The 19,012-nt window shown below is 42.3% G+C and overlaps 1 long non-coding RNA gene across 1 annotated transcript in view; it reads left to right on the forward strand.

Annotated features, from left to right (window-relative positions):
- Nucleotides 1-8,301: 8,301 nt before the first annotated feature.
- Nucleotides 8,302-19,012, forward strand: part of LOC139074125 (uncharacterized) — a 42,492-nt gene continuing 31,781 nt past the window's right edge. The window contains exon 1 of the long non-coding RNA XR_011523583.1: nt 8,302-8,437. This is a non-coding gene — a long non-coding RNA (uncharacterized lncRNA). The remainder of the gene's footprint in view (nt 8,438-19,012) is intronic.

The raw sequence follows: 19,012 nt of genomic DNA on the forward strand, positions 1-19,012 counted from the left end.
GTGATGCTTCACACGTTGGACACTATATTTTTCTTTATTATAAATAATGCTGAATTCTTTCAAGATCTTGAAAAGCAAATTTCAAAATGTAATAGCTGATGGAAGAACTGGATCTAAATGTATATCTGACTACCCTCCCTCCTGTTCCAAGTCCCACGAGACAGAAGATGTTAATTTAAAAAATAAAATAATAAATTTCAAATAGGACTAAAAACACAGAAATAGTGTTATTGACAAGCCAGACAATTTGAAGATACTCTGAGAAAATAGAAAGCAAATAAAAATAACAACTAAAATGCCGAAAGGGGGCTGGCCCCGTGGCCGAGTGGTTAAGTTCACCATGCTCCGCTTCAGTGGCCCACGGTTTGGCCACTTAGAATCCTGGACGCGGACCTGGCACCACTCATCAGGCCATGCTGAGGTGGTGTCCCACATGCCATAACTAGAAGGACCCACAACTAAAAATATACAAAGTCCCCAGGGGACTTTGGGGAGAAAAAGGAAAACTAAAACCTTTAAAAAAAATGCAAAAAGGTTTTTATAGGGACCTGCAAATGATTTTGAAATTTATATGGAAAACAAAAGGTGCCAGAATAGCTAATAATAATGTTTTCCACTTGGAAAAAATTTAAATTACACCATATATAAAATAAATCCCATATGAATAATAAACAAAACAATTACAAAACAAGTAAAATCAACTACAGAAGTGTTGGAAGAATGTAGGAGAATTTTTTATAAGTTTAGAATAGGGAGGGCCTTTTAGAGACGCAAAAATCAAAGAACATAAAGCAAATGATTGCTAAATTTGATTATATAAAAATTTAAAACTTCAGTATAATAAAAGATACTACAAATAATAGACAACAAACAGGGAGAAAATATTTGCAATAAATATAACAGAGAAAGGGTTAGTATCCAAGATATATTTTCCAACAATGACAAATCAATAAGAAAATAATCCAATGTTAAAATGAGCAATGGATATGAACAGGAAATTCAGAGTCGACCAATGAAGATCTATGAAAAAATGCTCTAACACATTAGTAATCACAGAAAGGCACAGTAAAATGCCTATAATATACCTTTTTTTTGAGGAAGATTAGCCCTGAGCTAACATCCACCACCAAGTCTCCTCTTTTTGCTGAGGAAGATTGGCCCTGAACTAACATCCATGCCCAGCTTCCTCTACTTTATATGTGGGATGCCTGCCACAGCATGGCTTGCCAAGCGGTGCATAGGTCTGCACTCAGGATCTGAACCAGCAAACCCGGGGCCACTGAAGCAGAGCACGCAAACTCAGCTGCTACGCCACTGGCCTGGCCCCTAATATACCATTTTTAACACATCAAGCAAAATAAAAAATATTGATAATATCCAATAGTGGCAGAGGTTAGTGTGTTGGTTAGCTTCTGCTGTGTAACAAACCACCCTAAAAATTAGTGGCTTAAAACAACAGACATTAATTATTACTCACAAATCTGTGCATCCCCTGGGCAGTTGTTCTGGTCTGGGTTGGGTCAGCTGATGTTGGCAGTTTGCTGGAGGTTATGCTGGGGCCTTGATGGTCGAGGATGACCTTCCTCACATGCCTGGCAGTTGGCATGCTGGTAAGGATGTCTAAGGTAAGGATCAGCAAACTACTGCAAGTGGGCCAAATCACAATACAACAGCGGAGTTGAGTAGTGGCAAGAGAGATCATACAGCCTTCAAAGCTGGAAATATTTACTATCTGGCCCTCTACAGAAAAAGTTTGCCAACTCCTGGTCTAGGGAACCTAATCTGGGAGTGTTTGTCTCTGCTTCACGTTGTTTCTCACCCTCCAGTAGGATAGACTGGGTTTATTAACATGGCAGCAACATTCTAAGAGAGTGAGTAAGCAAGCTACAACAACTTTTAAGGCCTAGACCAACCCAAATGGAAGGAGCAGACAAATAGACTTCACTTCTGGGTGGGAGGAACAGCAGAGAATCTGTCACCAATTACAATCTCCCATAATGAGTATAAATTGCCTTTTGGAAGGGCCATTTGGCAATATATATCAAAATCCAAAATGTCTAATCCTAGAATATTTGTGAAAGGAAGAAACTGAAGACAGTAATCACCTCTGGAGTAAAGAACTGATGATGATTAGGAGACAGGAGTAGGAAGAAGACCTGCTTTTCAATATTATTGATTTTGTACTTTGAATTTTGTGCTAAGGATATATTGAAAAATAAATAAATATGTATATATTCTTCTAACCAGCAATTCTGTTTTTAAATTATGTCCCACAGAAATGCAATTTACAATGAGGTTGAGGTAGGTACAAAGGCATTCATTGTTTTTGTTGCTGTTGTTTTTTGGGGGGTTTTTTGCTGAGGAGGATTTGCCCTGAGCTAACATCTACTGCCAATCTTCCTTTTTTTTTGTATGTGAGCTGCTGCCACAGCATGGCTGCTGACAGACAAGTGGTGTAGGTCTGTGCCTGGGAACCAAACCCAGGCTGCCAAAGGGGAGAGCACAAAACTTAACCAGTAGGCCACCAAGGCTAGCCCAGTGTTCATTGTTACATTGTTTATAACAGAAAAAAATGGGAACAATGTAAATATCTCTCAGTAGGTCAATGAGCAAATAAATTATGGTATATCTGTATTATGGAATGCTAATGTTAAAAATAAATAACATGGGGCCGGTCCCATGGCCCAGTGGTTAAGTTCACACACTCTGCTTGGACGGCTCAGGGTTTTGGCCCAGGGTTTCGCCGGTTCGGATCCTGGGTGCAGACGTGACACCACTCATCAAGCCATGCTGAAGCAGCGTCCCACATGCCACAACTAGAAGGACCCATAACTAAAAATACACAACTATGTACTGGAGGGGCTTTGGAGAGAAAAAGGAAAAATAAAATCTTTAAAAAATAATAAATAAATAAATAAATAAATCTATATCTACTGACATGGAAAATTTCCAAGATATAGAATAAGGTAAAAGGAAATTGTGGAACAGTATGTTCAGCTTGATACTATTTATATAAAGCAAAAGTGAAACACCTATTTCAACGTGAAAATACAAATAGAAACATATAAAATTTGCCATAGGAACAGATCTGAAAGGAAAAACTCTAAACCAATAGCAGTGGTTACCTTGAGGAAACAGAGTTGGAATGTTGGAGGCAGGACATGAGAGTGTTAAACTCTTTCGGTATCATTTAAGTGTTTTATAATGATAATGAATTAATATACAGCTGTATAATCTAAAAGTAGGTTTAAAATAATAAAAATAAAAAGGAAAGGAGAGAAAAATCAGGTTTGTCAAAAAACCACAGCCTGAAAATTCATGTAAGAAAAGAAAGTTTGGAGGGGAGGCAAAGTTGGATGTTATGAGATAAGAGATTTAGAAGAAATAGCCAGAAGTTCCAACTCTGATTAGTAGGAGTTCCTGAAGGTGAGAACACAGAGACTAAAAGAATAGTGGAAGAAAATTTCCTAAAGCTGAGAATGCATATGTCTTCAGATTGAAAGAGTTCACTGTGTACCAAACAATGAATTTTACCTTTGTCCACACCAAGTCAAGTCGTTATAGCGGATTCTAATCCAATATGACTGGTGAGGAGAGGAGATTATATCACAGGCAATGCAGAGGGACCACCACGAGAGGACATGGCAAGAAGGGGAACACCTTCAAGCCAAGGAGAGAGGCCTCAGGAGGAACCAAACCAGCTGACACCCTTATCTTGGACTTCTAGCCTCCAGAATTGTGAGAAAAGAAATCTGTGTTTAAGCCACCAAGTCTGTGGTATTTTGTTATGGCAGCCCTAGCAAACTAATACAGCTTCCTTGGTTATGTTCATTCATAAAACGTTTTATTCTTTTTGATGCTATTGTAAATGGAAGTGTTTTCTTAATTTCCTTTTCAGATTGATCATTGTTAGTGTATAGAAATGCAACTAATTTTTGCTTGTTGATTTTGCATCCTGCAACTTTACCAAATTTATTAGTTCTAACAGTTTTTTGGTAGAATCTTTAGGGTTTTCTACATATAAGATCATGTCACCTGTGAACAGAGATCATTTTACTTCTTCCTTTCCAATTTGGATGGCTTTTATGTTTTTCTTGCCCAATTGTTCTGGCTAGGACTTCCAGTATTATGTTGAAAAGAAGTGGCAAAAGTAGGCATCCTTGTCTTGTTGCTAATCTTAAAAGAAAAGCTTTTGCTCTTTCACCATTGCGTATGACATTAGCTGTAGGCTTTTCATATATAATATTTATTGTGTTGAGGTGGTTTCCTTCTAGTCCTAATTTATTGAGTGTTTTTATCAAGAAAGGGTGCCAAACTTTGTCAAATACTTTGTCTGTATCAGTTGAGATGATTATGTGTTTTTTTCCCTTCATTCTGTTAATGTGGTGTATTAATTGATTGATTTTCATATGTTAAACCATCCTTGCCTTCCAAGAATAGACCCTCTTTGTCACAGTGTATAGTCCTTTTAACATGCTGTTGAATTTGGTTTGCTAGTATTTTGTTGAGGATTTTTGCATTAATTTCCATAAGGGATATTGATCTGTAGTATTCTTTATCTGTAGTATCTTTGTCTGATTTTGGTTTCAGGGTAATGCTGGCCGTATAGAATGAGTTTGGAAGTGTTCCCTCCTCCTCAATATTTTGGAAGAGTTTGAGGAGGATTGGTGTTAATTCTTCTTTAGATATTCACCATTGTTATTATTAATCTACCTGGAATCTAGTGAGGTACGGATCTTTTCCAAATAGCTAGCTGGATGTTTGAATACCATTAAATTTTTTTTTAGGGGCCAGCCCAGTGGCACAGCAGTTAAGTTCACACGTTCCACTTTGGTGGCCCTGGGTTTGCCTGTTTGGATCCCAGGCACAGACATGGCACCGCTTGTCAAGCCATGCTGTGGTAGGCATCCCACATATAAAGTAGAGGAAGATGGGCACGTTTGTTAGCTCAGGACCAGTCTTCCTCAGCAAAAAGAGGAGTATTGGCAGCAGATGTTAGCTCAGGGCTAATCTTCCTCAAAAAAAATTAAAATAATTTTTTTTATTATTGTGGCAAAGTTTTGTTTTTGTTAGTGCCATCAAGTTAATTCCAACTCCTAGTGACCCTGTCTATAACAGAGCAGAACCCTGCACAGTGTTTTTCTTTGTGCCATCCTCTCACCTTCTGGTGCTGTCTCAGACAATGCTCTGCTGCTATTCATAAGGTTTTCATGGCCAATTTTTTCAGAAGTGGGTAGCCAGTCCTCTTCCTAGTCTGTCGTAGTCTGGAAGCTCCATTGAACCTTGCCTACCAGCCTGCTGGCATTTGAAATACTGGTGGCATAGTTTTCAGCACCACAGCAACATGCAGACGCCACAGTATGACAACTGACAGACAGGTGGTTTGGTTCCCTGACCAGGAAACAAACCCAAGCTGTGGTGGTGAGAGCACCGAGTCTTAACCATTAGACCACCAGTGATAAAATGCACATAACATAAAATTTACCATCTTAACCATTTTTAAGTATACAGTTCAGTAGTGCTAATTGAACATTGTTGTGAAACAGATCTCTGGAACTTTTTCAACTTGCAAAACTAAAACCCTATACCCATTAAGCAACTCCTCTTTCCTCCCTTCCCCAGGCCCTGGCAACCACCATTCTACTTTCTCTTTCTATGAATTTGACTATTTTAGATAGCTTATATAAGTGGAATTATATGGTATTTATCTTTTGTGAGTGGCTTATTTCATTTGAATACCATTTTTAAAATTTTTTTTTAATTAAGATTATGATAGTTTACAACCTTGTGAAATTTCAGTTGTACGTTATTGTTAGTCATGTTGTGGGTACACCACTTCACCCTTTGTGCCCTCCCCCCACCCCACCCCTTTCCCCTGGTAAACACCGATCAGTTCTCTTTGTCTATATGTTAACTTCTACCTATGAGTGGAGTCATACAGAGTTCATCTTTCTCTGTCTGGCTTATTTCACTTAACATAATACCCTCAAGGTCCATCCATGTTGTTGTGAATGGGACGATTTTGTCCTTTTTTATGGCTGAGTAGTATTCCATCGTGTATATATACCATATCTTCTTTATCCAATCATCAGTTGCTGGGCACTTAGGTTGGTTCCACATCTTGGCTATTGTAAATAATGCTGCGATGAACATAGGAGTGCATGGGACTTTTGGAATTGCTGATTTCAGGTTATTAGGATAGATACCCAATAGTGGGATGGCTGGGTCATAAGGTATTTCTATTTTTAACTTTTTGAGAAATCTCCATACTGTTTTCCATAGTAGCAGCACCAGTTTGCATTCCCACCAACAGTGCATGAGGGTTCCTCTTTCTCCACAGCCTCGCCAACATTTGTCACTCTTGGTTTTGGATATTTTTGCCATTGAATACCATTTTTAACCCATCAATTTTCATTGTCCTCTTGGTAATTTATAAATTCCCACATATGCTTGGGTTTATTTCTAGACTTGTTGCATTGATCTGCCTACTTTTCTACACATGTGCACATTTGTTTTAATTATTGTAATTTTCTATTGTTTAACTCTTCTCACATGTTTATGCTTCCAAATAAACTCTAGAACCATTTTATTAAATTTTCTACGAAAATCCTTTTTGGATTTTTTATTGTTATTACATTAAATATACAGATCAATTTTGAAAGGATCAGCATCTCTATAATATTGACTCTTCTATTTACATATAAGACTTCACCCTAGCATACAACACCATTCACAACAGAGTCCCACTCTTCCTTTTCCTCTCAGGTTTAGCCACCCCCAGCCAAACTCACTATGATCTGGTCCCTGAACACACTTCACAGTCTTTTCTGCCTCTCTCCCTTTGGTCAAGCTTGTCTCTCTTCCTGAAATGTCCTCCTCTTCTCCTTCCCACATTTTTTTTTTTTTTTTTGGAGGAAGATTAGCCCTGAGCTAACTACTGCTAATCCTCCTCTTTTTGCTGAGGAAGACTGGCCGTGAGCAAACATCCATGCCCATCTTCCTCTACTTTATGTCTGGGACGCCTGCCACAGCATGGCTTGCCAAGCAGTGCCATGTCCGCACCTGGGATCCAACCCAGCGAACTCCGGGCCGCCTAAGCAGAATGTGCGCACTTCACTGCTGTGCCACAGGGCTGGCCCCATTCCCACAATTTCTACTGGTCCATATTCTACACGTACTTTATGTCCCACCACAAATTGCCACTTCCTCCATAATACTTTCTGATTCTTCCATCTAGATGTGACTTCTCCCTCCTTTGAAACTAATAGCATTTGGTTTGTCACTTTATTAAGTGTTCACCTCAATTTGCTCTGTTATTATTTGTGTGCTTCTCTTATTGGTCCACAATCAACAACAATTTTGCATTAGAGCAACAGGTCTCAACTAGGAGTGTACATCAGAATCCAGGGAAATTTTTTAAAAAATCCGCATGCTTTGACCCCATTCCAGGAAACTGACTCAGTAGGCCTGAGGTAGGGCTCTGACATCAGTATTCTGCATGTATATTCTTAAAAATCTCCATAGGTATCCTGTGAACGTCTGGTTGGGAACCACTGTTTTTAGATAAACCTCATGAACTCCTGACTATATATATAATGTCCTACCAAGTTTTGGCTCTCTGAGTGCAAGGCCTTTGTCTCATTCATTGTTGCACTCCCCCCAAGTACATAGCCCAGTAAAGTTTTGGTAAGTACACCTGCACTGAATCAAACCTATACTGGCATTAAAGGGCAATGTTCTCTCTAATTCAATACCCTGGCCACCATACCACCTGCTATTGGCCATAGTCACCAGCCAGGGCTCTCCCTTTGCACCCTGAAGCCCTGAATACTGCAGTGGGCAGAGAGAAAAGCAGGAGAAATGCCAGCCCTACAGATATCCATAGCTACAAGCCTGGTGCAGGAGCTCTAAGAAGCCTGGCCCCAGAAAGCAGGCCAGACTGGGTCCTACATAACATTTAGCTGGGTTACTCTTCTGAGCCTCAGTTTCCTCATCTGTAAAATGAGAATAACAGCATTAGCCTCGTCTATTTCCTAAGGACAGTTTGAGGCTCAGAAGAGAAAAGAGCAATGAGTGTGCTTTGACATTGTCCACCAATAGATACATGTAAGGGATTATACTAGTCGACTGTAGTACTTCTTGACCAGGGCTCCCACCACAGCCTTCCACCTCTACTTCTAGAGTGTCAGGGGGAGATCTGTGTCCCAGGAAAGGCAGGTCAATCACACAACCATTCACTTTGTATTCAACCACCATCTACAGAGAGCCTACTGTGTGCCGGGCACTGAGCATAGCGAGATGAAAAACCAGCCTGCCCGCAAGGACTCCAGAGGTCTACTGCAGCCCATGAGAAGGACACACTTTGGATCCTGTCTCCACGGTTTGAAACGAAGAAAAAGCAACTGCGCAAACAAGCTCAGACTAGCGGAGGAGACAAGTGAGTAAACTGAGCCCTGTGAACAGGAAGGGTGACTGCGCAGCCCAGAGCGTGCGCTTAAGGGAAGGCGGCAGAGCGAGGTCAACAGAGCGGGGCAGGGGGAGGCCCACGGTTGCCGACGCCCCTTTGGTTCCTGCGACCCCCAACCCGGCCCCTCAAGGTCCCAGCTTCCTCTGGCCCCCGCAGCCCAAGTCCCTGCACCCCACGGCGCTCGCATCCCCAGATTCCCGCCCCCGATCGCCTCGGTGCCCGCGTCCCCGCGAAGGCCTTCCGCGCCGGAGGCTCGTTCTCCCTCTCCCCCGCCCCGCTCCCCGCCCCGCTCCCCCGCCCCGCTCCCCGCCCGGGCCGCCGAGCCCTGGGCCTGGGCTGAGGCCGCAGGAGACGCCGGGCGCGCCTTTCCTCGCCCGGGGGCGGGCACCGTCCGCGGACCACCGCCCCGAACTCTTGGCCCGGCGCCGGCCTCCTTCCCGCCGGGGCGGGAGCGCGGCCTCCGCAGCCCTGGCCCCAAAGGCACCGGGTCCTGGGAGGGGCCGGGTGGGCGAGGGAGAAGAGCTCCCGCGCGAGAAGGCCTTAGAACGGGGCCTGGCACCGAGGAAGCGCTCAATAAGTATTAGTGTTGCTTTTTCCTGACATCCTCTCCTGCCTGCTCTGCTGCATTGTGCTTACTTAAATTGCTCATTCTGGGAGCATGAGGGACGTTCCCAAAACTTCCGCGTGTAGGGGGTTGTCTAATACTGACATTAAATAGCTAAGTGTTTACTAAGTGAAACTGTGTGTTTACTAGGATCGAAGTGTTTACGAAGGGCCAGACGCTGTGCCTGGGGCTTTAAAAACGTTCTCTCTTCTAATCTTCACAGCCTGAGGATAACACAGGGACTATTATTGCCCCATTTTAGTCATGAGGAAACTAAGAATCAGATTAAGAATTCTGCAGAAGGTGTTGCAGCAACCAGGACTCTGACCCCCAGTGTCTGGCTCTCAGGTGCCTATTTACCACTACAATGTACTGTCCTCCCCAGCGCCTTTGCAGGTCCTGTGTGCAGCGGTCCTGGGGCGCCGTGGGCCCCACGTCCTGGAAGAGTCAAAGGAAAACATGCATATTGGGTTGTGTGTTTTTTGGGCTTAAAAAAAAGTACTTTCAACTCAAAACACGTCTTTTTTATTGCTTAAGGCAGCTTGAACTGGGTGTTCTGTTACAACTGAAAGTATCGTTATTGAGTAAAATTTACATAACATAAAATTCACCATTTGACCATTTTAAAGTGTGCAATTCAGTCTTTTTAAATATGTTCACAATGCTGTGCAACAGTCACCAGAACCTTTTCATCACCCCAAAAAGAAACCCCATACCCATTAAGTAATAATTTCTCATCTCCCCCTCCCCCTAGCCCCAGGCAACCACTAATCTACTTTCTGTCTCTATGGATTTGCCTACTCTGGACATTTCATATAAACGAAATTATATAATGTGTGATCTTTTGTGTCTGGCTTCTTTCACCTAAGTGAAATGTTTTCAAGTTTCATTCATGTTGTAGCATGTATCAATACTTCATTCCTTTTTATGGGTGAATAATATTCCACTATATAGATATACCACACTTTACTTATCCATTCATCAGTTGATGGACGTTTGGGTTGTTTCCATTTTTTGGCTATTGTGAATGGTGCTGAACTATTCCTGTGCAAGTTTTTGTTGAATGCTTGTCTTCAATTCTCTTGTGTATTATAGTAGTATGCACCCAGGAGTGGAATTGCTGGGTCATACAGTAACTCTGTGTTTAACTTGTTGAAGTTAATGGCTACATCATTTTGTGTTTGAGCATTTACTTTGCTGAGCAGTGTATGAGTGTTCCAACTTTTATCATCAAAATAATGAGTGTACAGGGGCCAGCCCAGTGGCACAGTAGTTAAGTTCGTGTGTTCTGCTTCAGTGGCCTGGGGTTCACTGGTTTGAATCCTGGGCGCAGACCTATGCGCTGCTTATTAAGCCATGCTGTGGCAGGTGTCCCACAAATAAAATAGAGGAAGATGGGCATTGATGTTAGCTCAGGGCCTATCTTCCTCAGCAAAAAGAGGAGGATTGGCAGCGGAAGTTAGCTCAGGGCTAATCTTCCTGAAAAAAAAAAAAATGAGTCTACATAGTTAAAAAAAAAATAGTGTTACAAGGCTTATGGCAAAATACAACAGTCCTTTACTCATACCCCTGTCCCATTCCCCAGAGGCAATCACTTTCGACTCTTTTAATTGTTTCTTTTCCCTTGTTTTTCTCCGTATTTCAAAATAATACACATATGCTACAGTTTCATAGTTTATCAATTTTAGGCATTATGCTGACTTCCAATACTCTATGTTTTCTTTCTTGTACGACTTTTTGGTTTTCCTGAAATGATCAGTTGTCATATTTTCATTTGCTTAGCTTTCTATGTGCCTCTATTTCACTACTTTTTCCCAAATGCTCCAAAAGATCTGTCTCATAACAGTCAATAGTTTTTCCACACACCCAAACACAGTTTGAACCCTTTGTTGGTTCTATTTGCATTTTTCTATCTGGAGGCATCCATCCCTCAGCCCCCTCCTCCTGCCCCAATTTGGACTAGCTGAGCCCACCTGGGGCCTGTGCATACCTGGGTGCTGCTGGGCCTAGCCTCGCAAGTGCCCTGGGTTGGATCTCCAGTTTGTAGGGTCCATGACTTCCTTTTTCATGTTGCACATTCTCATTTTGCTAAAATACATCCTCCACGAGTATGCTAAGATTGAATGCTTGGAAAATTAAATATTGGTGCCCTTGTATGCCTCAGGATGTCTTTATTCTACCATCTGATGTGCTAGGCTGTTTAGATTAGATATGGAAATCATTTCTCCAGATTATTTTGAAAGCAAAGCTTCATGGTCTTATAGTATCCAATGCTACTGATAGGAACCCAAATACCACTCTGATTCTTAATGCTTTGTCTTTGACCTGTTTTTCTTTTTTTCTCTTGGGAAGCTCTAAGGATCGTCTCTTTATTCTCAGTGTTCTGAAGTGTGATGATCAATATCTGCATTGTTTTCCTGTTTGTTGTGCTAGCCTTTTGGTGAGTTTTTTCAATCTGGAAACTCGGGTCCTTCAGATCTGGGAAAATTTCCTGTAGTATTTCCTTTGATAATTTAAAGAGATTTTTGTTATCAGGGCTTGTAGAATAATCTAAACCAGCCCCTTTATAAATACCCAGGAAATGCTTCTGGATATTTCTTTGTTTTGTGGGTTTTCTTTTTTTAAGATTTTATTTTTCCTTTTTCTCCCCAAAGCCCCCCGATACGTAGTTGTGTATTTTTAGTTGTGGGTCCTTCTCGTTGTGCCATGTGGCATGCCGCCTCAGCATGGCTTGGTGAGCGGTGCCATGTCCACGCCCAGGATTCGAACCGGCGAAACCCTGGGCCACTGAAGCGGAGTGCGCAAACTTAACCACTCGGCCACGGGGCTGGCTCCTGTGTTTTGTGTTTTATTGTGTTTTTCTCATTATAAAGATAATGCCCACTTATATAGAAAACTCAAACAATACTGGAAATTGTAAAATTTAACATATTTACTTTTTTATTTTTTTAAAGATTTTATTTTTCCTTTTTCTCCCCAAAGCCCCCCGGTATATAGTTGTGTATTTTTAGTTGTGGGTCCTTCCACTTGTGGCAGGTGGGATGCCACCTCAGCATGGCCTGATGAGCGGTGCCATATCTGCACCCAGGATCTGAACTGGCAAAACCCCGGGCTGTCAAAGCAGAGTGCGCGAACTTAACCACTTGGCCACGGGGCCGGCCCCTAACATGTTTTTTAAAGATCCCATGAAAGTGGAGATGCAGTAATAAAGACAAAAAGTCACTTTTAATAGTTGTATAGCATTCCATGGGAAAGGTGTGCCATCATGAATTTGACCAGGCCTCTCCCACCAGCCAGCTGTTTTCACTTTCTCTTGACTGTAAATAATGCTGGGATGCACATCTCGTATACACAGATGCTACAGTTTAAGTGGTCTCCTTATCCCTGCTGCCCTGGGGGCGGGGGGGGGGGGGGGGAACAGTGGAAGTAGGGGAAGAGTCATGGGAAGATGGGATTCCACTTGTTCCTTATGGAGGAGCTGTTGGGAGAGTCTCTGAACCTGCCTGGAGATGACCTTGGCCTGACCTCCTATCAGGCAGTGCTCAGAGCAGCAGCTCTCAAGCCCCACTGTGCACATGGATCACCTGGGGACCTTGTTAAACAGTGGGTTCCTGAGCTGCACCCCAGAGAGTCTGATTCAGTGTGAGGAGGGGTCTGAAAATCTGCATTTTTAACAAGCACCCCAGCTGATGCTGATGTAGGTGGCTGGTGGACCACACTTGGAGAAATGCTGTCTTAGAGAGTGGAGGAGAGAGGGGAGATAGGTCAATAGTGTTCACCTGAAAAACAGGAGATGCTGTGGGGGGGGTAATAGGGAAGAAAATTAGTTAGGTATCTTCAGTCACCCCAGGGACCAGGCTCCAGAGTGCTTTGGACTAGGGCAGAACTAAGAAGTCTACCAGCTGGCCTTCATTTTCTGAGGATCCAGTGATTCTGATAGTCACAAAGACAGACCCCAAATCCCCTAGTCTATCCCTACCCTGGCATTTCCTTCCCTCCCTTGTCTCAATAGTATTCAGTTAGGAATACAAGGGTGCATAGAAACATCTCAGCATATTCACTGGTACATTAAAAAGGCCATGGGCCCTGGCTGGGAAAGGTCACCAGCAAAGATAACCGAGGTTAGGGATACTGCTAGAAAGTGGGAGAACAATACCAAGTCTGGATGAGGATGTGGTGCAACATGAGCTCTGAGTGGGACATAAATTGGTACAACCACTCAGAAAAACAGTTTGGCCCACTAATTCCACTCCAGAGTATATACCCTAGAGAAACTCTTCCACTTGGGTTCTAGGAAACATAAACATCATAAACAGGATGTTCTTAGCAGCATTGTTCAAAACAGCAAAAAACTATAAGAATCCAAATGCCCTGGGACAAAAGAATGGATAAATTAATTGTGGTATGTTCACACAATGGAATACCACACATAGTATAAATGAATGAACTGTGTACACGTCAGCATGGATGAACCTTAGAAACAAAGTGAGTGAAGAAAGTAATTCATAGAATAAAGACATTCTTGTTAAATTTGACAATAAGCAAAACTAAACAGTTTATTATTTGGGGATTTATAGGTGGGAAAATATAAAGAAAAGCAGAAGATTGTAGGACAAATTTAGAATAGTGGTCACCTCTGGGTAAGGCAGGGAATGAGAGCTTTGAGCGCTGGTAGTATTCTAGTTCTTAAGTGGGGTGGTGCATTCACAGGTGTTTTATTATTATTATTATGCATATAACTATGTATAAATAACATATATCCTTTTGGCTAGACCAAATGTTTCAAAATTTAAAAAATAAAGAGAGAGCTAGCCCTGATAGCCTGGTGGTTGAAGTTCCATGCTCTCACGGCTTCGGTGGCCCAGGTTCGTTTCCCACTTGCAGGACCACACCACCCATCTGTCAGTTGCCATGCTGTGGCAGCAACTCACATAGAAAACTAACAACTAGGATATACAACTATGCAGTGGGGCTTTGGGTAGGAAAAAAATAAAGAGAGAGAAAGATGAAATCCTCTAGCCACTACTGGGGTCTCTCAAGGTCATTTATCCTCTATACACCATCTCTCCTCAAACAGGCATGATGGACCACAAAGCAAGATGTCAGGCCAGAAGAGGCCAGTGGAAGCTTGTAAAAATCCACTTCTCTCTCACAATTCAGAGATTGGGGCAAGCTCTTGTTCTGTCCCTTCCCAGTCTTGTTTCTCATAGACAGTCCTTGTCACTAAGTAATGGCCTCTTTTCCCAGCCAAGCTGATTGCACGTCTAGCTAATATGGCATTTTTCTCTGATGACAATGGGACTATGCTTGAAAACTTTTCTGAACAAGCAAGCCATCCTTGTCCTTTCTTTTTCTTATCCTAATGCATCCCTAACACCCACTCTTTTCCATCTGCCAGGCACGCATCTGGCTGGGCTTGCAGGCTTCCTTTTGTGTCCCTGGTGATGAGCTTCTTCAGCTCCCTTCCTCACTGCCTGTGAGCTCAGCAGCAGGCTTAGAGCTCTCCTGGGCCTTGAACATTCTCCCTCTGCCAATGTTTCCTAATTCAAAGATGACCCGACCTTTGGAAGAGGCGCAGAGCTCCTGAGGTGAGGTTTTGCCTTGACCAACGCAGTTGAATGGATTCACGTTCAAAATAGGTGGGTTCCAATCCCTGTCTTCCTCCTGCCTGAATGTATGGCTTTGGATATGTCCCTCATCCCCATGAAACTTATTGGATTGCCTGTGAGATAGAAAGTATTGTCTTTTGGGATGTTGATAATGCGCAAGGACCCTTTAGAGGTGGAAAGGAACTAGAAATTCATCTAGTTCCACCCACTTGTCTTAAAGATGGAAAAACTAAGACTAGGGTAGGGAGGAGACCTGGATGGGCCAGGGGTACTTTACTGGTAGGTATTGGGTTAGAACCCAGGTCTCCTGCCTCTTCATCACCTTGCCTCCCTGTTGGGTAGAGGTGAGGGAGGAGGACCTACAGCCACTTGCTTAGCCCTGCCCCAGCTCCATCCAAGGCTAAGACACACATCTCTTAGAAGATGTTGCTTTTGAAACTACTGATGAGGCTGACACTCTTTGTGGGTGGGTAAGCCTGCCTCACCTGTCAAGTGATCCATTGCACAATCTGGCAAGCCGAGGCCTGAGACTCTTCTTCCCACGCTAGCCCCAGCTATGGAGGGGAAAGGTCAGGGAGCAGGCAACAACAAAAAAGTTAGAAACTACCACTGTCTCTCTCTCTGACCCTACCCCCTCTCCCTGCAGGGATTGCAATGAGTTGAGGGTGAGAGGCCCGAGGAAGTGTAGCAGGAGTGGGAAAGTAAGCTCTCCACAAGAGTTGAAGTGGGGCAGGGCTAGTCTTCCTCCTCATCCCCAAAGTGGTCTTCTATTTTGGGGAGGGGATTTTTGGACAAGGTAGAAAGGAGGAGAAAGAAGCTTTCGGCTTGGTCTTTCTTTCAGCCCATGAGTTGAGTTTACCTATGAAATGGAGAAATGGGAGAAGGTAAAACAGGGAGCTGAGTTGGTGTGTGAGACTGCCAGTGTAGACTCTAATGGAGGTAGCAGAGACTGGACTCAGGGCAAAGATGTCTGGGGTCTCAGTTTGGTCCTCTGAGCTGTGAGGCAGAAAATGGAGAAGGCAGGACTACACAGGGCCTTTCCCGGCTCTGGCGTGCGTGCAGACTGCCATATTTCAGCCCCCATCTGAAACATAGCCACTCATCGAGGATTCCGTCAAAGGCCCCTGAGCCATCCAATTAGAGGTTGTTGGTTTTTTGTTTTTTTTTTTTAAGATTTTATTTTTTCCCCCAAGCCCCCCGGTACATAGTTGTGTATTCTTCGTTGTGGGTTCTTCTAGTTGTGGCATGTGGGACGCTGCCTCAGCGTGGTCTGATGAGCAGTGCCATGTCCGCGCCCAGGATTCGAACTAACGAAACACTGGGCCGCCTGCAGCGGAGCGCACGAACTTAACCACTCGGCCACGGGGCCAGCCCCCAAGGTTGTTGGTTTTTTAAAATTATTCAACTGTCATATGAAACTGCATGAGTATCATACCAGGGGGAGTTCTTTTTTCGTTTAACATTACAATACACACAGCAAGTCCGGGCTAGATCTTACACTGGAACACAGGGATTTAGCCTTTTCTATCCTGTTTATATTTATAGCGCACCAAGTCCGGTAATTGAAGCCATGCCTTTCGGTCGCTAGAGAAGCCTTTGTAGCTGCCACAAACTTCAGCCCCCAAACTCAGTTGTATAAGAAACAGAGGTTGGTTTTTTGGGGTTTCCACATTCCCATGAGTTATGTACAGTTTGGGGAGGCTTTTGTTGGGGGCCCATCAGGCGCTCAGGCATTGGTCCCTGCAGGTCACAGTGGCTATGTCGACTGTTTCCATTCCCAATTTATTTGGTGTCGTGGGACTCTGTCCCTGGATGCAGTGAGCAGCCACGCTCTCCCTGAGGACCCAGTCTCCCACTCTCAGTCTCACAGATCCCTCTCTGCTTTTTCCTTCTTTCCTTCCACCAGCCTGGGGGGAAGTATTGACTTAGGATTATCAAAATATTTTTTAAACAGACTTATGATATAGTAACATATGGATTTTTTTTAAAGCACATTAAATACCAAGATCTGGTGAGAGATCTAATAACATTATACTTTTGGAGTAGTGATAAATGTCAACAATATTTCAACATATTGCAACAACTATAATAGGATATGAAAATAGCTGATTTTTTCTGATGACAAAGGCACAGGTACTGTTAATATAACAGTGGTTTGTTGCCTACACTCATAATTGAAGGAAATGCTACATTTCAGATACAGGTTAATGAAAATAACGACGTAATTTTTTTCCCATTCAAGTTCAAGGGCTCCAAATCATAAGAAACCATTGTCAGAGGAAACCCTTCTGTTCTCAATCTGGATTTCTTCTTCTTTTTTAAATTTTTATTTATTTTTTATCTTTTTAAAATTATTATTAATTATTTTTTGGTAAGGGAGATTGGCCCTGAACTAAGATTTATTGCCAATTTTCCTCTCTGTGCTTGAGGAAGATTGTCGCTGAGCTAACGTCTGTGCCAGTCCTCTTCTATTTTGTATGTGGGACATCGCCACAGCATGGCTTGATGAGCGGTGTGTAGGTCCACACCCAGGATCTGAACTCATGAACATCGGGCCACCAAAGAGGAGCACGTGAACTTAACCACTACACCACCAGGCTGGCCCCTCAACCTGTGTTTCTTCAATAGGAACCACAAACCTTCTCTGAGACTAGTAGCACAAGACCCATTACCTGTTTGAATGAAGAGGGAGAGAGAGTGCATGCATAAGTTAATATCTTTGTAAAAATTTTCCATTTTACCTTCATTGGGTTACACCCACAATCCTATGTCCCTTTAATCCTGGAGTTCTTCCTACAGAACACTTTTAATCTTCCTGTGCTCCCCTGGGAGTAAAAGGCAGTGGGACCACTAGAAGAGAACCCATCTCAGTTCAGATGACAACATCCATAGCAAATTACAGAGGATGGAGAACAGGGCCCAGGTGACTCCCATTCATCCAATGATGGTCAGTGCGTACTAAAACTCAGAATTCTGAAATCTTTTCCCATCCAAGCCAAATGTCCTCCCCTTCACCCTAGGAACAGCGCCTGCCAGACGAGGCATCAAGAGAGATATCAAGGGCAGACACTGGAAGAGACTTCTGAGCTTGGCTGAGTCCAGCATCTGCCTTCTACAGATGAGGAAACTGAGGCCCAGAAATGAAGTTAGTGTAAAATTAGCATTGTTTCTTCCTTAAATGTTTCGGTAGGGGCTGGCCCCATGGCCAAGTGGTTAAGTTCGCACGCTCCCCTTCCGCGGCCCAGGGTTTCACCCGTTCAGATCCTGGCCATGCTGAGGTGACGTCCCACATGCCACAACTAGAAGGACCCACAACTAAAAGAAATACACAACTATGTACCAGGGGGCTTTAGGGAGAAAAAAGAAAAAATAAAATCTTAAAAAGAAAAAATGTTTTGGTAGAATTCATTGATAAAGCCATCTTGGCCTGGAGCTCCTTGTAGGACTGTTTTTAAGTATTGATTTAATTTCATTCATCAGTATAGAACTATTCGGATTTTCCATTTCTTCTTGTGTCCATTTTGATAAGTTTTATTTTTCTCATAATTTGCCCATTTCAACAAAATGTAGAAATTATTGGAATAAAGTTGTTTGTAATATCATTTAAAAATATTTGTAGATTCTAAAGTGATATCCCTTTTTAAATTCCTGATTATGATTATTTAAATCTTTTCTGTTCTTTTTCTTGATCAGTTGTGCCAAGGGGTTAGCAATTAGTCTCTCAAAATACCAACATTTATCTTTATTAATATTCTCTATTGTATGTTTGCTTTCTACTTCATTACGATCTGCGTTTATCTTAATTGTTTTTTCTTCCATTTTCTTTGGTTTAATCTGTCATTTAAAAAAATTTCTTGACGTGGCAGCTACGAACATTGATTCTTAGCCTTCCTTCCTTTCTACTACATGCATTTAAGACTATAAACTTTCCTTGGCACAGTTACATCCCACAAGCTTTGGTATGTCATATTGATATTATCATTTGATTCAAAATATTTTGTCATTTCCATTGGGAGTTCTTGTTTGACCTATAGATTATATCAAAGTGTATTTAAAATTTTCCAAGCATACAGATATTTTCTAGTTAACTTTTCTGTTACTGATTTTGAGTTTAATTCCATCATGGTTAGTGAAAATACTCTATATGATTTAAATACTTTAAAGTTAGTTTAATGTAAAATTTGTTTAAAATATCATCACTTTATTCAGTTTTGGTAACCTGCCTAATATATACTAATTTGTATTCTGCAATTGTTGAGTGTTCTATATATGTTAAATAAATCAAGTTTGTTAATTAGTTGCTGAAATCTTTTATATCTGTACTGATTTCTT

This window comes from Equus przewalskii, chromosome 10, assembly GCF_037783145.1.
Source record: "Equus przewalskii isolate Varuska chromosome 10, EquPr2, whole genome shotgun sequence".
In the NCBI taxonomy this organism is placed as follows: domain Eukaryota; kingdom Metazoa; phylum Chordata; class Mammalia; order Perissodactyla; family Equidae; genus Equus; species Equus przewalskii.